The sequence below is a fragment of the Agelaius phoeniceus genome, chromosome 4 (genome assembly GCF_051311805.1).
Source record: "Agelaius phoeniceus isolate bAgePho1 chromosome 4, bAgePho1.hap1, whole genome shotgun sequence".
In the NCBI taxonomy this organism is placed as follows: domain Eukaryota; kingdom Metazoa; phylum Chordata; class Aves; order Passeriformes; family Icteridae; genus Agelaius; species Agelaius phoeniceus.
Window position 1 is genome coordinate 53409199 of NC_135268.1, and position 24247 is coordinate 53433445.

Consider the following 24247-nt stretch of genomic DNA (forward strand, 5'->3'; position numbering starts at 1 on the left):
CATTCTCATGTTAATAGTTTTTTTTCCCCTCCAAGAAAAACATTTACACATTTGATAACAGTTTTACAACTCTGATCTTTCTTCATTAGTCTGCAGCTCCACATTACTTCAAATTCATGATATATGTGCTTTTTTAATGTCTTTTAGATAGTTTTGCTCAGATCTGTACTTCTTTAATTGACTGTGGATGAGCTGATTATAGCCCTTAGGTCTTTTGTGCCAGACCAAAATCCCATCCCTTACCCCATAGCTGCACTCTTCTACAGTGTGTTCTTTGTCTACACTTCTGAAAGCACCTGCTATTCAATTAAACTATTAATTCTCTATGTTGTCATATTAAGGTTATAAATATCTAATTCTGGATAGAATAGTTCCTAGTTGTTACTAATGTCTATTTAAAACTTGTATCACATACAGATAATTAAAAGTAAAATAAAATACTCACGGACTGCTGGTCTCTTAGAGAAGATGCTGACAGAGCTAAACCAAGCAAAAACAAAGCTACAGGAAAGTTGAGAAAATTTCTGACAGAGCAAATCTGAAAAACAGCAGTTGTGACACCTTTGACTTCAGTACAAGGCTCACAACCCATCATTGGCAATATAGGGCTACATGTTAAAATTAGCTCAAAGAGAAAGAAAATCAGAGTTAATATTTCTGACATAAAATTATACACTTAAGGTGAGAGGGAAAGGAATGGTATTGGTAAAATTTGCTTTTCAGTAGAAGTGAAATGTTTCAGGATTAGTGTCAAGTACCTGAATGCAGAGTAGCAAGTGCCTGCTTCCATTTCTTACTGCAGGCTAGATTCCAGTATTCATGGTTTATTTCTTTATATAGAACTGTATTCACAGCAAGTATTCAAAAATATTCAAGGAGAATTTTCTATTGATTTTATCTGAATATATAGCTGCCTTTAATTGCAGCTTATTCAGGTAGTGGTGAAAATATCACTATTTTCATGTAGCTAAATACATGCCTAACTAAAAACCTTCAACAAGTTATGGTCAGAGTTTTATTGCATGTAATCAAGATAGTGTTGCTATTACTAGAGTCAAATTGGAAAAGTTCAATTTGACAAAAGTGGGACAACCAGTGGGTGTCACAAAGACGTGCAAGTGACTGTGGATGGATTTTTGTGAAACAATAATACTCATTTTGTGACCCAAAGAAAGTCAGACTGGTTGTCTCTGAAGACAGCAATATGGAGTAAGCTGAATCAGACACTAATAACAGAATTTTATAAAGTCTTATTTGTTCTTTTGACTGTTGCTATTGAATCCAGAAAGACTGAACTGGAGTAAAATCCAAAACTAAATTAATCTCATTAATTTTTAAAATACTCAGCAATTTCTAAAGTACATAATATAACCAACAATTTAGATTCCTAATTTAGGCTCACAGATATCAAAATCTTAGCTTGACTGTGGACAAGAATCATTTTATAATGGATTGTTATGAGATGCAATCTGCCGGTTCAATTTTAAATTTTTTTGCCTTTTTTATCCTTTTTTACTTCAAAAGAGAATAGAATATATCATAACTTCAGATGAAAATAATTGAGTATAATATAAAAATAATACACTGATTCTTCTGTAAGAAATTTAGCTTTTTGTTTGGTACTTCAAACTTGGTGGATGTGTTTGGTATGTAAAAGAAGTGAAGGTATGTGAAGTATAAGGGAAAATATATGGAATGATAAGTGAGCAGAAGAATGAGAGAAAAGAAAAGCTGCTTGAGGAGTAGTGGCAATACAAAGATCAAGAAGCTAATTAATCAAGGAAGGATTAAAAATAAGATTGCTTCATTTATTCCTTTGGGAAACAGAAGAGTTGTTAATTCATATTTTCTTTAGACAATTTACTTCCTCTCCAGCATGAGAGGAAGTAAATCACCCAGTGGTCACAGAAAGTGCTCTCTGGGCTGCAGATTCCCTCTTCCACCACAAAAGTATCCTCCTGATTGAGTAAATCCCTTTTGCTGACACATGACCACTGGTGCTTTTGTGCCAGTGATCCATGAACTTCAGTGCACAATTGCACTGTCTTGTCGACAGGAGGAAAAGACTGAATCATGGCAGCACAAAAATGCTCCAAGGAAACAAGGGACACAGAGAGCTCCCAAGTAATTCAATGTGTCATACTCTGTTTTCAGGCCAAAGTAAATCTGGTAAAGGCCAAATGGACAAACTAGACTTATAGTTCAGACTTTAATTCAATTTGAATAACTCAATATGAATAATGTTATTTAACACCATGCTTGAAATCAGTTATGCTGTATGATGTGGTTTATTCTTTAGAGTACAACACCAGAACATCAGCAAGTTTGATTCTTTTTTGTTTAAACTGTTTAAAATCATCTCTTAAGTCAATGATATTTCCCAAAAATAGGAAGCTGGAATAATTTAGATGAAGGTAATTAGAATAGTAATGTTATCTTTATATTTTTATAGGTAAAAGAAAGTGGAAGAAAATGGTAAATGCCATATGCATTAGTTGTAAATATCAAGAACACTGATCTGGATTGATCTGCTGTTTGTATTCTCATGCAAATCTTGCCATTCATGGTTAATCTTTAGAAAACACAGATAAAATAGGAGAATTCAGTAGCTTCCAGAAATTTGACAGAGACTGACAACACAACTGTATTCCAAATGCTTCTGAAAAAGCTTTGACAACTTAAAAGAAAACAACAGCCAGACAAAAACCCATTAACTGAGATATTAGATGTTGTACTGGGTGGGGGGAAAGAAGTGTACCTGTCTCCTACATGTCTCATAACTAAATATATAACTTCAAAAACACAGGGTACACATGGCACTACCAGTTTACTATGGCAATCAGGAAGTATAAAAGCAACTGTATTTCCTATAAAAAAATATGAAGTTTCTAAAATTCACCACTATGCTTTTGTAACTGCCACTAGCTCAACAAAAATTGCATCCATTTGAATAGCTAAGAATGTGATTGCTAATATTAGTTTCTGTATATTCCATTATAAAGAATATTTTGGTTTTCTCAACCATTAGCTATGTTAAAAGTACAAATAGTCATATATGTAAGTTTTAGTTTTATATATATTAAAAACCATTTTCATTCACAGAGCTTTGAAAATAATTTTAATAATCATGTTTAAAGTACAAAAATAATCCTCTGGAATATTAAAGAGATAAATTAAAATTAAATACTGCATAAAATTTGTTTTTATTAATTTCCTTGCTATTTTGTCACATGCTGCTGTTGTTGAAACATGTGGAGGGATAGAATGTAAGAAAATAAAGATAATGCAGAAGGTAGTCTCATACCTGAGGAGTTGCAGCTGTACTAATTACCAAAGATTAGGAACAGGCCTGCCCTTAATAGGCCACAGCTGTGTCCAATAGGAAGAGGAGCGCCACAAAAGAGTGGGTTAGCTGGGTGAGGAGAGAGTTGGAGTTTGTTGGTTGTGATGTGGAGGAGGAGTCAGTGCTGCAGGGAGCTGCCCGTGAGAAAGCACTGGGAAGGTATGGAACCTTTGCAATAAGATGATAACAGAAACAAACAAGAAAACAGAATCTGTTTGAGGTTGTTAGACTAAGATGTTGATGCTTTTATGACATTTCCAGCAAAATTTTAGATTTTTTTTATTATTATTATGTTCATATGAGCATATTCTCTTACTCTTCTACCAGAATCCCCAACTCTGTGTGACTCTTGTTATATGACCCCAAAGAGGTTTAGATAATCCACGTGCAGTGTGTAGTTCAATAACAAATTTACTTATGAAAAATACTTGATGTTGCATGAGATTTATTAATTAGTAGAGTAATGCAAAATATATTGCATAGCAGAATAAGAATGTAAGTTATGTCTAACAGAATACATATTAATTGCAACAAATGTTTCAATGCCATTGTCATTCTCAAAATCAGTATCTATGTGCTCACCACCACCGTGCTGAGCATCCCCAGCCCCCAGAATGGACTGCATGAGTTGTGTATTCCAGCTGAAGCTGATTACTCCCTTCAAAATACTTTTGAATTTCTCTAGTTTCCATAAACTATGTCAGGCTGAGGCCCATATTCGCTTCTCCCCCTCCCCACCCCCATGCTTGGCTAGATAATTAGGGGCCCACTTGCACTGTTTTAATGAGCTCAGTGGTAAACCTTTACACTACTTGATCCATTCCAGAGCCCTGTGCCTGAAATACAATCAGCTTCTACAACAGCTGTGGGCAGTCACAGCCTGCATTACTCCCAGAGCTTAATAGGCTCATCTCCCTTACTGTTCTCTGAGCGTTCTTTCATTGTAGGGATTTATTGGTCAGTAACACCTTCCTTCTCCAAATTTTTTGATGTCAGGAACTAAAATTTTTGTTAAAAGGGCAAGGTTAAAGAAATTCTCTTTGTACCTGAAGGAAAAAGTGAGGAGATTTGAAGTTAACTCAGCATGATAGATAAGGAAAAAATGTAAAACTTCTTAGTACAGCTATTATTGGCAACTCATTCTTATTAGCATATATATTTTGAATATTATAAATAGTATTTATATTTTTGTTTTCTATTCCAATATTAGTACTGGAATTTCAAGTGCACCTTGAATTTACAACTCTTAGCTGTCTTGATATCAGTCTGTATGTATTTTGATTGAAGAGCCCCTCTTGCATAGCCAGCATTATCAGTGGCAGCACTGTTGGCAGGATATAATGTCAAGCGTTGCTTTCACATCCAAGCCAATTTGAACTGTTAAAGCTAAAAAGAATTTTTGTATAATGAAATCTGTTCTTCTGAGAAGCAAGATACATGCAGTATTAGTGAACTCTGTTTCTTGAGATTATACACCCCACTATTTACCCAAGTAAATTTCTGAGATGTGAAATTATAAATATTTCCATAAAATTGACTATAAATTTATTTTTCCTAGCAAGGGATATTATGAATATTTCCATTTTGAAAATATTTAGAAGACACTGAGATACTTTGATTTGTCAGAATTTGTTGCATATTTCTCTATCTCACAGGTAAGTTGTCTTTGAAATATTTCACTCTGCTTTCCTTTTCTAACCATGCAGCTAACATCCACTGTGTACTCTGCTATCACTGTGTTGTTTACATTTTCAGTAATTTCAATTTCTATTTAAATGCCTGTAACATAGATACAGTGTGTGGAAGCATAACTTCCCATTTCATTTATGTGCTTGGCTCATAAATGCATAAACAAACAAAGGGAGGAAAAAAAACCTGACAGAAAACCCCTGACTATTTTGTTATCCTGTTTTGTGGGTTCTTTATCTTGTGAGCTATTATGAGTCTTCTTTAGATTTATTTTTTCATGGTAAAGTGAGAGCTACATTCACCATTCTTTTTCTAAATAATGTCTAAAACATTCTACCCAAAAAGGCTAACTAAGAATTGCATATAAAAAGAGAATAGCAAAAGTAAAGCATGCAGAGGCTATGGTATGGCATAAATATAAAACCTTGAAAAATATATGGATACTGAAACATGGGAAGTTCCATCTGAGGATCAGGAAATAGTTTTTTAATGCACTGGCACGTGTTGGCTGTAGAGGCTGCAGAATATTACAGAGGTTGTACAGCATGTAGATTGCTGGAAAATACTCAAAATTCATTTTGACATGGTCCTGGGCAAAATATTACAACTGATCCTCCTGAGTAGAGTGACTAGACTAGGTGACCACCGCATGTCCCTTCCAACACCAACCTTTACTTTTTCAAGTTTCCTTTCAGATATAATTTGTAGCAGGAGAGGGAAGGCAATGAATTTAACATTGCTAGCAAAGCTCTAATGAATGTCGTAGAAAAGATTACAACAATCTATTAAATTGATGTGGAAGTAAAATTGATTTTATAAACAGTGATAAGCAGTGAGCTAACTTAGAATATTTTTTTCTCTATCTTACATCTTTATCCAGAACTCAGCCTTGTCATGTTGTCTGTTGTATTCCACTGGGACAGATTTTATGGTGTTTCAGTTACACTCTACAGAAAACATTTAAATCCATTTCTTTAGCCTCAGCTTTATACTGTGATGTGCAGTCCCTTTCTCAGTTCTTTGCTGAGGCTTTTATTTATAGAGAGGAATGAAGAGCTAAAGATTGCCATAATGCCAGAAGGAATTTTCAAAGTCTGGATCTGTACCTCCAAAACTGTATATGAGTCATTCAGTGGATACAGTGACTGTGTTGAGTCCCTCTGACATGAGGAAAAAAAACATAACTTGTGGTACATTTTTGTCTAGACCACTAGTTAATTTGTTGTTGAAACAAAAATCTATTATGCTTTCAATTATCTAATTGTGTTTAATTGTTGCTCTGGAGTTCTTTGAGAGTTTTACACTGCAAGTGGATAGAAGCTTGTAAGACATGTGAGTATTAAAATCCTTCATTTGCCAAGAATACCTGGAGTTATAGTAGTAAATATTTATTTGTGGCAGGCAGAGCTAGATTTACCTATAAAGAAAAACATGTGATAATTATTTGTATAAAAATATTCTGGCCTGTCATGCCAGGTTTTTCTAAAGTAATTGAGAGGTTACATTCTTTGTCACATTATTCAGGATTGTGTCACTAAGAGAAGGCAACTATAACTTTTTCCAATAGAATTGGAATTTTAGGATCTTTTTAGAAGTTCTTAAAATGTTTTAAAAAGAGAATGAAATTATTTGGAAACTGTAAATGAAATTTATAGATAAGTTTTATTAGCATCAAAATGAATATAAACTCTACCACATTTGATCTTAAGTAAAGAAATCATATATGGAATCTAACAAACTCTTTGTATGGACCTTGAAGAAAACTCAGATCATTATGACTCAAATATATAGCCATGTCTGTGAGCAAAGAGCAGTTCATTCAGACCCTTCCAGTGTTCCAATTTTTTCAAGGGTTCTGAGGAAGCCTAATCAATTTACTGCTACTGAAATAAAACAGTTGTTCAGCAAATCACATCAGTCTTGCCTTAGGCCAGTAATAAAGACAAATAACTTCTCCAACCAAAACATCAAGACATCTTTAAAAGTTGGGTAGATGGTCCAACATGAATTTGGCCAGAAGACTAGACTTAATAATCTATATTTCAGTATTCTAGCATCTTAAAAGAGGTTCCTTGTTACATTTGAAAAGTATCACCGCCAGCAAGAGTTTGTCATATCAGTAGAAATTTTGTAAAAAATAACCTGGCTGAAAAAGAGAGGAAAAAATAGAGGCAGCTCTCTCCTTAAACATGAAAGACATGTAAATGATAATAAATAACAGTTCATACTGTATTTGAGAGTGTCACAGAAATAGGAATCAGAGTGGATACCATTTCTGTAATAACAGATTCTAAAGCACTTTTTCAACATTTTTTTTAGTTAATACACTAGAATAACTATGAAAATGATGCACCACCTTACATCACTGTCTCATTCAACAAGACAATAGATTACCATCTGTTTTTTTTCTTTCCCATATATAAGCCCATATTTTCCTGCCTAAACTCAGATACTGTCTCTTTCAGATGATCTGACATAATTATTTAAAGAAAACACTTATTAACTTTTCTTTATTGTCAATTTTCATGATTACTCTTTTTACTTAAGTCTTGAAGAAGAACCAGTCAGCCTGGAAGCATATATTTTTAAAGTCTAAAAGAAAATGTACTCATTGTTTTGGAATGAAAAAAAAAACAACCCCACATCAGAATTAAAAAAAGAAATGGGAAAAACACAAAAAAACCCCACAACAAAACAAACCCCAAACAAACAAAATCCAAAACCCATAAGCTCAAAAAAACACCAAAACCAGAAACAATAATTCATAATATAGTTGGAATTTATTAAGTTAAAATCCCACCACATCAGATTAGAATTGGATAATTGGATATGCTAGACAGCCGCCTGTGTAAAAATGGAGAAAAGAAAAAACTTGTCTATGCTAGAGAGGAAAAAAAGAGCTAACACCCACACTTCCCTATGTGAGAAAAGAAATAAGAAGTTGAGTCAATTACCTACATTTTATAATGTATAGTTAGAGAATGCTGGTAAATAATGTTAACTAAAAAGCTTAATTTTCAATGGAATAATCAAGATAATTAAAAAGAAAAATCAAAAAGCAAGCCTAACAACTCAAATGCATATATTATTTACCAGGAATTAGTGTTTTATCACCATTCTCTAATAGTGGTAAAAGTAGGATCATATGTTTTAGATGCAGAAAAACCCCAAGAGCAGATATTGAAAAAAAAATTGGAGTGAAATCCCAATTGATTTGGATACAGTGTACTGGCTCTAGGACCAATGCATATCTCTGAGAGAAATAAATGCTGATTAAAAATATGGGGAACAGAGCCAAGGCAAAATTATCACAAAATAATTAACATAGGATTAAAGTAGAGGAAGCTAAAGAACGTGCTGCAGTAGAACATGTAACATACAACTTTTCTCCCAGTGCTCTTCATGAGATCCATCACAATTTATTTCTGTGCCTTGGGAAGAGCAAGTAAAGAATTTTTATGGATTTGTTCCTGGAGTGTTATTTTTCAATATATGCTGCCTTACTTCTGAAATAAATAAGAGTCAGAAAGAAATTTTAAGAACAGACTCTCATTCAATGCTGTATGCTTCATAAAGACAATCACAAACAGTGAAAAAAATTGCAAACCAACATAATAGAGGGTACAAATAAAATTGAGGCAAATTCACACACACAAAGCTTTATTAGTGATGTTTGTAGCTGATGGAAAACTCCAACTTCAAAATTACTTTAGGAAAACAGTTTTTAAAATTATGGGGATAGTGGGAGAAATGGGAAGAATCTCATGTATACCTTTTTTATGTATTAATAGCAGTTATCCTTTATGTTACCTATACTAGGTCTTCAAGTTACAAACTGAAACATATGAGAGTACGTGGGCAATCAATTTTTATTATGGATTTAGACAATAATATCTATAAGACAAGAGTGAGTAATCAGAAGAAGAAGAGTGTTTTAAACAATAATGATATTAACTTCCTACAAGGAACCTGATCTAACAGACATAACTATCCTTCAGAGTCTGACACTGTAAGATTGTGAGGATAGCAGCACCTGAGGCCCTGGGTAAAGACACTGTCAGAGCAGCTTCAAGATGCCTGATGAAAGATAGCAAGAGTCTAAGTGAGCAGCAGGCTACAGAGAGAGAAAGATCCTCAGTATAACAAAAGCTAAAGCAAATGCAACACTGCAATATAGTGTTATTAGGACAGAAAGTTTCCTAAATTAGTCCCTAAATTTGATGATCCTGCCTGTGTTTTTTATTGTTTAGCTATCTCAGTGGGTTGGTTGCTCCACATTAAGAGTAAATCCTGGTAAAATTCTGCACTCCTGAGAACTGCTTCAGATTTTGCAAAATAAGCAGTAAGTAGTTTCTTGTGTCTTTGATACACTGGAGTAATTCTCCATTAACAGTGTCAGCCTATTCTGCATGCAGACTACCTCTGGTGCATTATCAGCAAGCAAACTTATTTTGAGCATGTTAGAATTGCTGGGTATTTGACAGAAGAAAATGTGGGTGGAAACAGGAGATTCATGACTTTCATTAACTCACACTTTAATAATGGTTAAAAAATAGTCAATGAATATTAAGTAGCTAACTTCTTTTTCCTTTAAAGGATGTTTGTAGTATTTAGAAACATGTATGATAAAAGCTGTGTGGCAGTCTGTTTAGAACATACAGAAAAGTTAAACATGGAATTTGCCAGGGAACATTATAATTGCAGTTGAGAAACTTTTTCAGTCATTGGATCTTCAGAGTCATAGCATGAACTGTTGTCTTGAGTTTACATACATTATTATTCTAATGCCATGTAATGATCACATGATATCAGAGAGTCTACGAGGTTTTGGAAGTTAACATTAGAATTATTTCAAAATAATAAAAATATGACATTAATAAGAACAGCAGCTACACAGACAAACAGCAATTTTGCTTTAATTGCTTACAAAACATTGCAGAGTCCTAGCAGAAGGGTATTAAGGAGTTACAGAGCCAAAAAACTTAAAAGGTTAGGAGAAGCTATGAATAAAATAATCATAACTTAATAAGACCTGTTTATGTATACACCTTACAGTTTTATCTATGACCCAATTTTTATACTATGGATTGCCTGATCCACCAAGTTTACAAAACACATAATTCTGAGAATAAATCCCAGTTGTCCAAGGAAAATATTTCATACTGGATTTGACAGCCTGAGAGAGGCAAGGCAACTAGAGCTCCTTGCCCCCATATCCAGCCTGAAGTGAGGCTGAAAATATGTTCCCAGTGGACACAGACAAACAGAGAACATTTGGATATGCATTTGGATATGAAGGGCTGTCCACACAGATCCCAGAGACGCACAGGGAGCATTCACATGAACACAGACAGCATCAACAGGCTCATCCTGCTACCCTTTCAGATTGAGCCAGGACAGAGTTCAGTAGGGGAAATAAATATATCTATGAAATATGTTTATCTCTGCAGCAGCTGGGTTCAGACACCCAGTGTCTGTGCCTGGATCCCAGCATCCCCAGTTGCTGGCATCTGAATTTACAAGTGCCCAAGGTCACAGTGCTGCTCCATTTGTTGGTACAGATCATTTCACTCACACAGAGATGTCCAGGAGTTCCTTGGTCCCACAGCCAACCTGCTGTGCTCTCTGCCTTAGACACACACACATCCAGAGCAAGTCCTTGGTCCCAGGACACTTCACCTACTGTCTGGATTGGCCTCATTTGCATCCCAACAGTCACTTCAATTTCTGTACCAGAGATTCACATATGCAGAATTATAGAACTTCTTGAGTTAGATGGGACTCACAAGGATCATCACAGTCCGACTCCTGACTCTGCAAAGATCCCCTTGAGAATCACACCTTGTGTCTGCAGGTATTGACCAAAAGAATCTTGTACTTGGGCAGGATTGGAGTTGTAACAGCTTCCCTGGGGCGCCTGTTCCAGTGCCCAAGCACCTGGTGTCCAATATCCAACCTAAAACTCCCCAGATGCAGCTTGAGGCTGTACCCTCAGGTCCTGTCATTGGTTACCACAGAGAAAAACTGCCCCTCCTCTCATGAGGAAGAGCTTCATTGTAGACTTCATTGGGGTCTACCCATGGTCTCTTCTGCTCCAGGCTGAACAAACCAAGTGACCTCAGCTGCTCCTCATACAGCTTTCCCTCTAAACTTTTCACCATCTTCATGGCCCTTCTTTGAATGCTTTTGTATTGTGGTGCCCAAAACAAATGTGTCAGGTGAGGCTGCCTTGGTGCAGAGCAGGACAGTTCCCTCCCTTGCCCAGCTGGTGATGCTGTGCCTGATGCACCCCAGAACATGATTTGCCCTCCTGAATGCTGGGACACTGCTGACTCATATTCCAGTTGCCATCAACCAGGATTCCCCTGAATACTTTTCCATGATGCTGTGCTCCAGCCTTCCATTACATTCAGGGTTGCTCTGTCCCAGGTGCTGAAACCAGCTCTTGCCCTTGTCAAACTTCATACATGCACAGAGTAAAGAGATTCTTACCAGAACATAATTGACAATGGAGTTTAGGTAATGATAGGACAGACCACAGTGATTCTGGTACAGGGCATGGCCAAATAAGCCTATTGATCAGCCCCTGCTTACATGAGAATGGACAATTTTTTTTTTCTGTTGTCCTTCTAATTCCCTCATTTATTCCTCCCCAAATCAGAAAATCCTTTCCCACCTTTAATTTCTGTTCTAAATACCCCATGAAAAATTCTGTAGTATCCCAAAATGTTTTTCCTGTGCATCCCATAGCATTTCCTCCATTTTTAGGCAGCAAATAACCTTAATCTAAAAGGTGATCAGGAGAGCCAATTCCATGTCTCAAGAATGGGACTGATGACAGGGCCTAGACAGTGTGTGCCATCCTTAATCTTTACTTTGACTTCCTGTCTGTCCCTGTACTCCTGTGTTCCCTGGTGTTGCAGAGATGGGCCCTTTGGTGGGCTGATGGCTCTTCTGGGATGTGATGGGAGCTGCTAACAGGGTATGATTTCCCTGATCTAACCCAGAGCCTACAGTTGTCTCTTTGTGCTCCCTTTAACCACATATCCTAAACCTGGACATATTTTTCATAAACAAAAATATGTCCAGGTGACATATTTTTGCTCTCTGCAGGACTCCTGGTTCAATTGTTCTAAACATTGGAAAGCGTTACGTAAACGAGGCAGAGGAGCTGCAGGAGAAGGCAGCTGAGAAATGCCCAGGGAAATTATCTACTTTCAGGTCTCTGCTCAGCTTTCCTGTGCAAGTCTGGATCAGTCACTTAAATCACATTATCACAGGTGGACAATGATTATGTATTCTTCATTTTCTGGGTGACTGACTTTATTCCCTATGGTCTGATTTGCAAAACAACTGGGTACTCATAACTGCAGCATAAGCTAGTTAGAGTTGTGCTTTGAATTCATAAACTGTAATATACAATTATATTCTCTAAAAATCAGGTCCAGGTTATGTGAAATTGGGCACATACAATTAGTGACTCTTTTTGACCTTATTATCTCAATGTCTTTGTTCTCAACCTATGTTTTATTAAATAGGACATAAATAATAATGACATCCTTCCTCATATAATGCTTCTACAAAAATCAGTTTGTGCTGGGGAAGCTACCAGTTATTGTTACTGTTAAGTCTTCTATATTATTGATACAAAACCAAAATATTTTGTGATTGAATAAAATACTGTAGGAGCTTAGGAGCCTTCTTCACCTATCTTTTCTTATCCTTCATTTTCTAATAGAACAGATATTACTTATGCTACCTCATTTAAGGGATTCTCCTTTCTAAAAGATCTCAGGAAATTGTATTCCTCCCCATAACATCCTGACCTTGTCCCTAAAGCTGTTTGGGTATATGGCCTGTCACACATATTGCCAGTTCTGCTTTACTGAGGCTCTTTGCAAAGAAGATGTTTACATATGATTTTAAATATATTTTTGACCCAAGTCAGACGAATGTCTATGTGTAATAGTGTTGCTACATCTCACATTAACAAATTTTGTTGCAATGAATACCATGCAGAAGTTGGTGAACAAAAGTTTTATACTCAGAGAAGGTTTAAAATATTGTAGAAACATAGCGATAGAGGAAACAATTATAAACTCTATGAGCACCATGGATTCCATGTAGTAGAAAAGTATTTACAATGTGGTGCTAATATAATACTGAAGACAGTTTCAATGCATCTGCATAACACAATGAGATTAATCCCACAATATTTTTTCTTTTGGTTATTCAGCTTTGCAAACTTAGTAACTTTAAAGTTTTTCTTCTGTTTAATAAATAAAGGTGCATAAGATTCTTATTAAGACTCACAATTGAATATATTTTAATCTGCTGTTGAAAAGCTGTCAGCTTTCAGAAAAAGAGATAAATGCTAAGAAAATTGTCTATACTAGGTTAAAACTGATTTAACTATGTGAATGAGCAAATATTCAGTTGATTTTTATGTTTTTGCGTTATGATAACAATGAAAATTAATGAGTCATATAATTACAAGAAAAGTGAGGATAGAGGGAAAAATGATAAAATTGAAAGTGTTTTCACAATTTTATTTAAGCAGACATTCTTTTGCATAAAATCTGTATAGAATGAGATTCTGTTATTTTCCTGAAACTCTATTACAAAATAACTTAGGACAGATTGAAAGCACTTGCTATGATTAGTATTGAAAGATGGAAATATTTTTGGAAGCCAGTTTTTAAACTTAGAAAATTATTTTATTTGCATCCTGATCCTCGTTTTTTTTCCTCAAACATATCCAAGAATACCCATACTTTCTTTAATTCATATTGTGCTTCCCAGGAATAAGAAAAAAACTCAAGCTTTGGTCAGCTATAATCTTCCAGAAATATCAGCAAAAGTATTTGTTCATATAATAGGAAAAAACAAATTAAAATATTAATTAAATACATATCTAATATGCAATAAATGACATTTTTCAAGTACTGTATAATTCTGATGATGTCATAAAATGTACAGCGCAGGGTCATCCCTTAGCAGTGTAGGAATAAGTAAGAAGACACAAAGTGATATCTCTTGGTCTTATAATATTTTGACAATGCAGGGTAGGGTTCAAGGAGTGTTTGCAACTCATTTTTGCTGTCAATTTCTATATATTTAGGAGGTATTTTTGGTACATGTATGATGTAATATTTGGAAGCTAGTAAATACTGAAAAATCCTGTAGAAAACATTATCTCTTTTGGAGTGCTAGTCAGTGCTCTGTGATAAATTTATGAAAAATCTTTCCTTAGGCATGGAAATTCCTCTTCAACTTAATTTCATGCATGATTCATTCATAACAAAGAGCTATGTTCAACCTCCCAAAGCATCCCTATATTGTCTCCCATAATTCTTGCTTTACTCTGTCCAGCTCTGTTAGTCCCATCCCAGTTCTCTTTTAGAAATTGTTTATCGATTAGGTTGAGTAAGTCCTACTTCTTTCAGCAAAACCTTCTATTCCATGGCTTTGCCATTTAATTTATACACTCTTGATAAATAAATAGTTATATAATTTTATGAAACAGAGTTTACATTGTTTGTTGTGCCTGAAATAGTATGAGCGAAACTGCATTAATTCATAAAAGAAACATCTAAATTGTCACATTTACTTAGTTAAGTCATGTTGTCAAGGAAACAGGGGTGACCTTCTCTAAAGAGAAAAAGTATTTTATGTTTATGAGGATTTCAGTAGTTCATCTGTATTTTTTTAATTAAAAGAGACTAATTTTAATCTCTACAGCATGCAGTAATACAGATTAAACTTCCATAGTCAATTTGCATCAGATATAAGAAATAAATTTTTAATGATTTGCAGCTCATTTGATAGTGGTTGGTTTATATTTGATTACAAGAAGCAAAAATTTTTTGTCATCAACTTTGCAAAGCTTTTCTGCCCACAAACACCCATAATGCTTGAATTTCACTTTTTCTACTTCACAGAATTCCAATATTCCTTTAAAGAATGTTTGTAAAGAGATTTTCAGTGTGCCCTGAATCTTATGAGCCATCCTTGTAGCCAGTGAACTTGGAAGCCTTGCTTGTGACTGAAAATTACATACTACTTAATGAGTGATGTGAGCTGGTTGTGCAACACATCAAGTTTATGCAACAGCCACAAAATTCTATGCAAATTAAATATTTTCATATTTCTGAAATTTTCAGAAAACAGACCTTTTTCCCTTTTATCTGAGTTTTAAAAAAGATGCAAAACCAAAGATGCAAAGACTAGGTGTCATGGTCAAGGACTATCATGTCGCTTGTGTAGATGTTCATCAGACTGCAAGGTGGATATTTTTGTTTAATCTTGTGGTAATAATCTTCCCTACTTTGACCTAAATTACTCTAGTATAAGAACTAATAGTGCTGAAACTTGCTTTGAATTTAGCCCTACATGTTTGCTACAGTAGAAGTTGTGCTGTCACAGAGCTGGCTGGAAAAACTACTGAATGCCTCAGACATCTCTTCAGTCTCACATGTCAATTGCAGTTACAATCAGGAGAAATGTCTAACACTTAGCTCAATGAATACAGTTAACTCCCAGCTTTTTATCTGGCCCCCTCTGTAGACCATCTCAAATTTTAAAGTTTGCCTATGCAGGAAAAAGCCCAGAAAAAGAAACAAGAGCTGAACTGTTAAGAGGACAAATCAAAACTCTTTGATTCAATACGGCTCTCAAGAAGGCCAGTGCATTAAAGGAAAGCTTTGGTTACTATATTGTTAGCATTAGTAACTGATGTGCAGAACAGGTTTTTTGATGACAAAAGTGCCAAATGAAAATAAATAGTGGAAGTAGATTTAGATTAACCTAAGAGTGAAAACTTCAGAATATTTTTTCTCTGTCCTAAGGATACACTTAAATATTTTGATATTTTATATCTATGTTTTGACAGCATTTTGGGACAAAAATAGTGTGATATTTCTTTTCATGTTTTCTTTTCCTTTGGAAAAAACGGATGTATAAATTCTCTGTTTAAAATTAAAAAATGGAAATAGAAGAAATTTAAAGAAAGGAAATGGATATCAGCTCCTTCCTAAGTTACCTTAAAGGCCAGAAATAGCGCAAAGCATCAAGCATTCCATTCATTTCAGTATGAACTCTCTTAGGTTTCATAGCTTGGGAACCTTAAACTCATACTTTGGACACAAACTTTATGTGACATCAGTGTCCTGATGGAGAGAAAGTTCAGCTCCATTAGTGGTCATCCCATAGCTCTGTGAAACTGCTGGCTAATAGCAGAAAATTGGCTGTTGAATTCATTTGACCATTATGAATTTTCTCCTGAGTAATGGATGGGTAGAAGTCATAAAAAATCTACTCCAGTTATGAAAAGAAAATTAGTTCAGTCCCAGTAATTTACTTTCTGGAAGGGAACATTTCTCAGCTTCTCTTCATGGTATTGAACAGCACCCAAATAATCTACACAGTGTGAACACTGGATAGAGTTAAGATTGAAGAGCATGACAAACTATGGATGAATAGGCATCATGAGATATCAGGTTGATCTGACATAATATGAGAGATTCATTATTTTCATGGTTATAGAATCATTAAGGTTGGAAAAGACCTCCAAGATCATCAAGTTCAACCTGAGACTCTTCTCATACTAATAACTTTACCCTGACTACTGTTCTGGGTTAGATTGCTTTTCCAATGCACTTTTGTTGCATGTAGCTAGCTACCTGTGGAACCAGGTGTATGACAATGAGTGCCTGTTCATACACGTTCATTCATATATGCTCACATATGTGGAAATACTACAAGTGTCTGAACATCTCTGCTTGTTAGAATATCATTATTACTGGTTTTCTAGACAAAGTATAAAGAAACTGTCTGTTACTTTAATCAGTGTTGCTCAGCCTCTTGCTGTTCATTTTTCTATTCCTTTTTCCTTTACCTTCACCCATCTTATTTTCCTTTCCCTGTGTACCTATCCAGACATATGTCTTACCCCATACATTTTGCCTTCTCCAAACATTTATCTCATGTTTTATTCTTCTTATATCTCATTATATCTCATTTTTTGTCATGCTACCTGACTGTCAGACCTACCTGTGTGTTTATTAGATACTGATAGAAATTAATGCCTTCATTAAGACTGCGTTTCTTTGTTTCTACTAAACAGTTTCAAGTAATGTCATACAAAAGCAATGTGACAAGATTTATTTTGGTTAAAACTTGGCAACAAGTACTGTTTGCCTTTGAAAATTATGTTTTATATTTCTGTTTTCATCATTCTGAACCTTCAGTTCAGATGGACACTTCAAATTGATTGGTTTTGAACAATAACAAAAAGAAAATATATATACTAATGATTCATAGTTCAGTAAACTGGCCTTAGAAAGATTGTTTCAGGGTGACCTCTGATTTTTCACACTCAATTAGCTACCAAACAGAAAATGTAATGAAAAAACTTACAGGAATTGTGACTTTTTAGCCCATTATTTTTCTCTCTGCCATCACAAGATCATTATTATTTGCAAAATGTGTATCAGGAAGCAGGTTGCTGCTTTTTGATCATAAACATTTTTAATGTATTTGATACATTTCTCTCTTCAGCATCTTTAGCTGAAAACAGTTATTTTTATTGCTTTACTATAAAATAATATTTTTCCTAAACAAATCTCTAGTTAATAAGAAGAGAATACCAGTTTTAACTGAGTAATTATACTAAATAGAACAAGGAATTTTTACACTAATGATAGTTCATTCATAAGAAAGACTTATCTCAGCAATTATACATGTTAGATTAATAGAAATTGCTTTTGTCAGAGACTTGCTTATGTATTTAAATAGCATATTTTTCTTAAGCTCCTTCCTTAATTGTGCAGCTACTGTGGACTCTTAGAAATATAGCCTTAATGTTTTACTTCATTAACTTTTATAGAGCTGAAGACACTAACTTTGAGGATTATCTCCTATGTATTTTTGTCTCAGAAAGTGCACTTAAAACTGCAATAAACAGGCAACTAAAATTTGTCCAAATTTGGAAAGGTTTGTAATTATCAGTACAAACATATCCGTATCAATGGGATGTACTTTATTTAAATAATTTAACCTCTATATCCCCGTATTTTATTTTATTATTAAAAGAAACTTCAACAGAGGCTTAAAGGAAACTGTCATTTTATCAATGTTTGACTAGAGTTACTAATTTTTATTTCAATCAACATTGTAATTTCTAATAGTATTTGCATTAGGTTAGCATAGTAGAAGTACTTTTGGTGAAAGAAAGTTTACTTTTCATCTCAATGTGCTGACTGTTAGGGAATAAATTAAAAAATCAGTCACTATCTATTGATTTTGTCTGATATTTGTATGGCAGGCTGAAAAGTCTTCTGTGTAGTTTGCATGATATATTCCAATTTAACATCAGTCTAGCAATGTAAGGAAAACAAACATTAAAAATTCAGCTTTTTATAAAATGTGACTCAGGAATTATATACATATGCATAACAATGCAGGAAGATGAAAATATTGGGCAACATTGATGAATATATTGAGGAACTTGTTAGAGGATTTAGGTAATGATAAATATCAATAAATAATAAGAATTTCAAAAAAATCATTAAATGCCTGTCTTTCAGAGAACAAGTAATGGAGAAAAATACAATTGCAGTCTTTTTTCATGTTAGAGTCATACTGAAAAAAGGACAAGATGATAGCAGAAAAAATAATTCAATTCTTTCTATTGATGTGTACTGTGGAAAACCTAAGATATATTCCTGCATCAAAACCTTCATAAGACTGGTCTCATGATAAAGCTTTAGAACAGTTTGATACAGTGAGAAATAATAGGATGCTAGAAATCAGATACAGAGCTTCTGAATGAGTTCTTGTGTTTAATATGTTGTCTCAATCAGCCTCCTCACCAGAAACAAGAAAAGTGACAACAGTGGTAAAAGAAACAAAAGAAGACAAAGAAAAGGACAACAAAAGAAAAAGGAACATGTAAGAAAGTCAGAGATAAGTATAGTACCTCAAAGATCTCTTGCAGTTTTTAAAGGAGTCAATGAATTGATATAGGTATCGAGGTATCAATTTCTTCTTCAAAGACTTTGGTTAATTTCTTTAAGTTGTTACAGGGTAAGAAGAAAGATAGCCTTATAATTTAAAAATGTCAGTGAAATACAGTAAGGGAAGGGTAACCATATGGATCGGTTTTCACAATGGCTGAGGGTCACCAATGGAGCCTCTTACAAATTAGTCATGGAATTACAATTGCTGTAGAAATTGCTGTAGAAATTCATAAGCTATCTACAATGGGTGTGAATAGTGAACTTTTCTTTGCTACCAATATAAAGTATTTGGGGCTCTACAAAAATAAAATGAACAGAGGCGAATTGGAGCAAATCTCACAGAGGAGTAATTGCTCAGTGAAGCAGTAGGTGAAATTCAGTGTTCTGAAGTAAAGTGGGGGGAAAAAAGCCAGTCCTTGCTATGTGCATACAGTAGCTGGCATGAAATTAGGTATTTTTTCTCAAGCATAATATTATTAGATCATTGCAGATAGATCATTGAAATCCTCAAAGTCCAGGTGCATTCAAACAGAAGTAGAATTTAGGGGAAAAAAATAGTAGTAAAAATTTAAAAAACAAAAAAGCCAGGAAAACTACAAGAGGTTTAAATGTACTAAGACCAAAACAGTCTCATAATGAGGTGACTGAGGTAAGTCCAGGGGTGAGGGTGACACTGAGCTATGCAGGGGGCTCCCTGGGCTTAGGGTCACCTGAGCAGCACGTGCCTGGAGCTGGAAGCCCTCAAGAGCTGATCAGGAAAGCAGTGGGTGCAGCTGGGATCGGCATGGGAGGTACAAACTGCTCCAGGGAGCGTGCTGAGCAGGGCAGGAATGCTGTGCGTGGAGAGCCGTGTGGCTCAGCAGTTCATGTGTGGAGGGAGTGCAGTCTGCAAGGGGGTCCCCAGCTCAGGTGGATGCTGAGTGCTCTTGGACTCTGCCCTAATGGTGGGCGCTGGCCTCAGACCCTAAACCAGTGACTCCTGACACAGTCCCTGTGTGTTGCTTTCACCCAGATGCAACTGCTTTGGAAGGAGACTTGAGCAGAGGTGGTAGCTTGCAGTGGAAGCTCATGCCCTTGCTGGAGCAGGCTCCTGGCCAGACCTGTGCCTTATGGGAAGAGGAGCCCACACTGGATCAGGTTTGCTGGCAGGACCCCCTATGACCCCATGGGGGACCCACACTGGGGCACTGAAGGACTGCACCCCATGGAAGAGACCCACGTGGCAGCAGCTCATAAACTGCAGCCTATGGGAAGGATTCAAATTGTAAAAATTAATGGAAGACTGTCTCATGTGGGAGGGCCCTGGGCCTGGAACATGGAAAGGAACCCTCCCCCTGAGAAGGAAGAAGTGGCAGAAACAATGTGTGATGGTCTGATTGTAACCCCATTACCCATCCCTGGACACCCCTGAGGGGAAGGATGTAGAGAATCAGGAATAAATTTAAGCTGGGGAGAAGAGGAGTGGGAGAATGATATTATTAAGATTTAGATTTACTTCTCATTATCATACTCTGATATTGGCAACAAATGCAAGGAATTTCCCTGTCTTGGGGCCTCTCACTGGTCAGAGTGACCCTGAGAAATGTTAGAAAGTCTTTTCCCAGCCTGGTGCTCGAAGAAGGAGTCAGAGCTCTTCAGTTCTTGGCCTCAAGGTTGTTTCTTGTTCCTTATTTTTAAAATATTTTCTCCTGTCCAGCTGAGGTCCGTTCAGCAGGACAGTCCAGGCACTCTGCCTGCCCCTGGGAAGTGTTACCTTTTTATACTAAAAATTACGTATACACTATTTACAATTACTTTCCAATACCTATCATCTATGTTAGACAGTGAGCTTCTACTCTAAACCAATCTAAAAGTGCCAACATCATCCAGAAGTTGGAGGCTAGGAAGAAGAAGGAGAAAGGCTGGTCACGCCCCAATTCGTCCACCTTGCCCCCTGAACCCCCATTCTAAAAACCCCAAAATCTACTTTTTCACCCCGTGAAAAATTCAGTATCATTAAACTGTCGTGGCTTGCAGATCTTCATCTAAGGTTGGTAACTTGCTCCATGGGTCATAATCAAAACCACAGGCATCTTGGGCTCTGTGACAGGGTCTCTGAGTCCCCTGGCAGGGGTCTTGGTCCTCCAGGACAGCCAGGGGAATTTCCTGGGTTCTCACATTTCCACGTGTTTTACCCACGGTGATAATTTTTGAGTGTCTCTTCCTCTCCTTATCTCAACCCATGAGAGTTTCATTATATTTTCTCACTCCTGTCCAGTTGATGAGGGGAGTTATAGAGTGGCTTAATTGGAAATCTGGCACCCAGCCAACATCAAACCACAACACAGACAAAAATGTTGTTTGTCTAATATGGAAAACTGAATTCACTGTGGTAGTTTCCAATTTAAAAATTTCCATATACAACCTCTTTCTGCAGTTTTCAGGTTAATGCCAAGATCCTTCAACTTCTAATATGAAAAAATCAGTTTTAAAAAATAAGAAGCCCTTTTGTTTGGGGATTTTTTTTTTTTTTGGTGGGTGAGGGGAATAGAGGAATATTTTTGAGATCTTTTTAAAACTTGCCTTATAGAGGAAACCTCTATATAACTTTGTGTGGTTTGGGGTTTTTTTCTTCAGGGAGTCAGGGAGAGGTGGTAGCTTCCCAAGCATGCCCAGCTAATTTATGCATACCTGAGGCAGAAAAGTACATTTTGGACTCTCTTACAAATCAGAATTATTTTCCTTCATGTAATGGATTACATTATTTATCATGAACAGATAACAGCTGAGATCTGTAGTATTTGTGGACTCAGACCACATAATTATACATGCTGCAGGTTGCTGTTCTGTGTCACAAATGTCTTTGCAGTCTGCACTCAGTTTTGAGGCTTAACATAATGGATTCCATATATTTCTTTCCTTTTCAGAAGAAATGCAAAGAAAAACATGCCAGTGATAAATGTGTCAGACCTGAATACAATTTTTTCAGTAGTTTCTCACCATATGTAAAGCTGTTCTCAGTCTTTTCCAGTTTTGGACTACCACGGTCACCAACACTTCAGTTGTTGTCCCTCCCACATATAATTGCATATGGTTCATACATCTCACTGTAGTTCATGCCCAATCCATGGGAAAATAAAAAAAAAAAATGGTTTCATTTCAGAACTGCTATAATTCCCAAATTTTGCCAATCTGTCCAATTTTGCATTGATATAATTACCTACTCAAAATGGTAACCAATTGCATCAGTTGCATTTCTCAGTCTCTGATGCTGGTCTTTTTATGAGATGTTTAGGAAAAGGCATCTTTTTTATTTCTTCATTTTATCATTTATTATAATCCTCAGATTCTGTTGTAGGTCTTAGAACAGTAGTTCACCACAATAAGAGCTATCTGCAGTGCGTATCTAAAATTCACATATATGAGGCATAAAGTAGCTTTTAAGACTAATAGGTAACCAGAACAATTGTGTACAATGGGTTATCCACTAACTCTTTAGGGTTTAGAAAATGTCTAAGAATGTCAGCAAAGACAGATGCTCACTTTTAAAATAAACACTAGTTACTTTAGTGTGTTACTCTGAAAAAACAATTTTAACCTAGTCAGAAGAACTTTAAGTATTGTGGGATATCCACCATATTAGATGAACTATGGCAGCTGGTCTTTCATTACTTGGATGTTCTTAGGGAAGAAATTGTCAAAGGTTTTTTAGAAAAGCTTGTCAAGATATACAGTGTAAGGAAATTAAAATTAGGATTAATTTATTACAGAAAATTATTATTTAATAAAATAATAAAATAATTAATAAAATAATTTACGCTTATGATATTATATCCATAACAGACAAAACACTGGTTTATAGTTTTTCCAACACTAGAGTGATAAGTCCTACTTTTATTCCTAAAGTAAAGCATATCTATTTTTATCCTGTTTGTGACTCAGCTAGATCTCACTGAAGATCAAAATGATCTATAAGTGCATCAAGAAGTTGTTGCAGATGACCTTTTATAGGTATTGAAGTCCTGTATTTTGTTTTAATTCTATGAAGTCTGGATCTATAGAATGGGGATTATACACATATAGCCTTTGGTGTGGTTGAAAGAATGTGCAAGAATGTGCAAGAAACCCACCAGGTGTGGTATTCAATTGCTCAATCTATTATCCTATTGAGTCTAAATGTTTTTGGTAGAAGGTAGCAGAAAAATGACGCAATTTAGCTGAAAAGAAGTCCAAAAATTCTTAAAATTATTATAAAGTTTGTTTATTTTTGTCAGCTATCCCATCACTAGTTTATTTTCTTTCAAGTTAATGAAAAGAAACTTTTCTCCATACACACAGAACACACACATGTGAAATAGCTAAAAAACTAAAACATATTCCTCCTATATGAAAAAAACCCACAAATCATAAGAGGCAAATAAGTTTTATATATGCAAACTTTCATTGTATAAATTCAAAACTATAATACAAAAAACCAGTATTGCTTTTTATCTGCCTATTTCTGGTACCTCTAAATGAGAAATTTCTTCAGCTTATTTTTCTGGACATGATGGTCACTGACAGATCAGCTGGGTAATAAGATTTTTGGGATTCAGAAAACACAGTTAATAGAATCTATATTCCTAGACTGTATAAAATAACAAAGTGTGTTATATTCTCCAATAGCATTTGAAGGTAAAGGCATCTTGAGCCATAATGTCAGCAGCAGTACCATCCTGTCATTTTAACAGGATATGAGCTCAATAACTTATTGTCATGTACTATAATTTGAAGACCTATTAAAATTTGTTTCATGGTTGAATGCCCTAGAAAATACACAAAAGTAAACTGGAGGAATGATTGTTATCACAGGAAAGGAATAAATTGGTTAATGTTTAAATATTTCCACATTTCAAAATACACATTTATTAAGATTTACTGGTCTCCAAAGTCTACTATATTATTTTCTATTACCAATTTTTTTTCCTTTTCTTCCCTTCTTTTAGGTTGAAATAATGGAGAAGAATGGTAGAAGGGAAGAGATCTCTTTGATCTATATTTAAGATTAGGTGGGTGTGGATGAATGGAAGATTGGTTGCTAGTGGTCAAACTGGACACAAATATCTGTTCACCTTTCAAGTGTGAACAAGATAGAAATACTGCTCTTAGCCCTCTATGTGGTCTTTATGTTTTGTTGTTATTTCATATCATCATTAAACTGAATGATCTTCCACTGTGA

At 35.4% G+C, this 24247-nt stretch overlaps 1 long non-coding RNA gene across 2 annotated transcripts in view; it reads left to right on the plus strand.

Annotated features, from left to right (window-relative positions):
* The window catches only part of LOC143693850 (uncharacterized), a 254812-nt gene that overhangs the window by 229641 nt on the left and 924 nt on the right, over positions 1 to 24247 (plus strand). For both annotated transcript variants that reach the window (XR_013181833.1, XR_013181834.1), the window contains one exon: positions 24015 to 24077. This is a non-coding gene — a long non-coding RNA (uncharacterized LOC143693850). The remainder of the gene's footprint in view (positions 1 to 24014; positions 24078 to 24247) is intronic.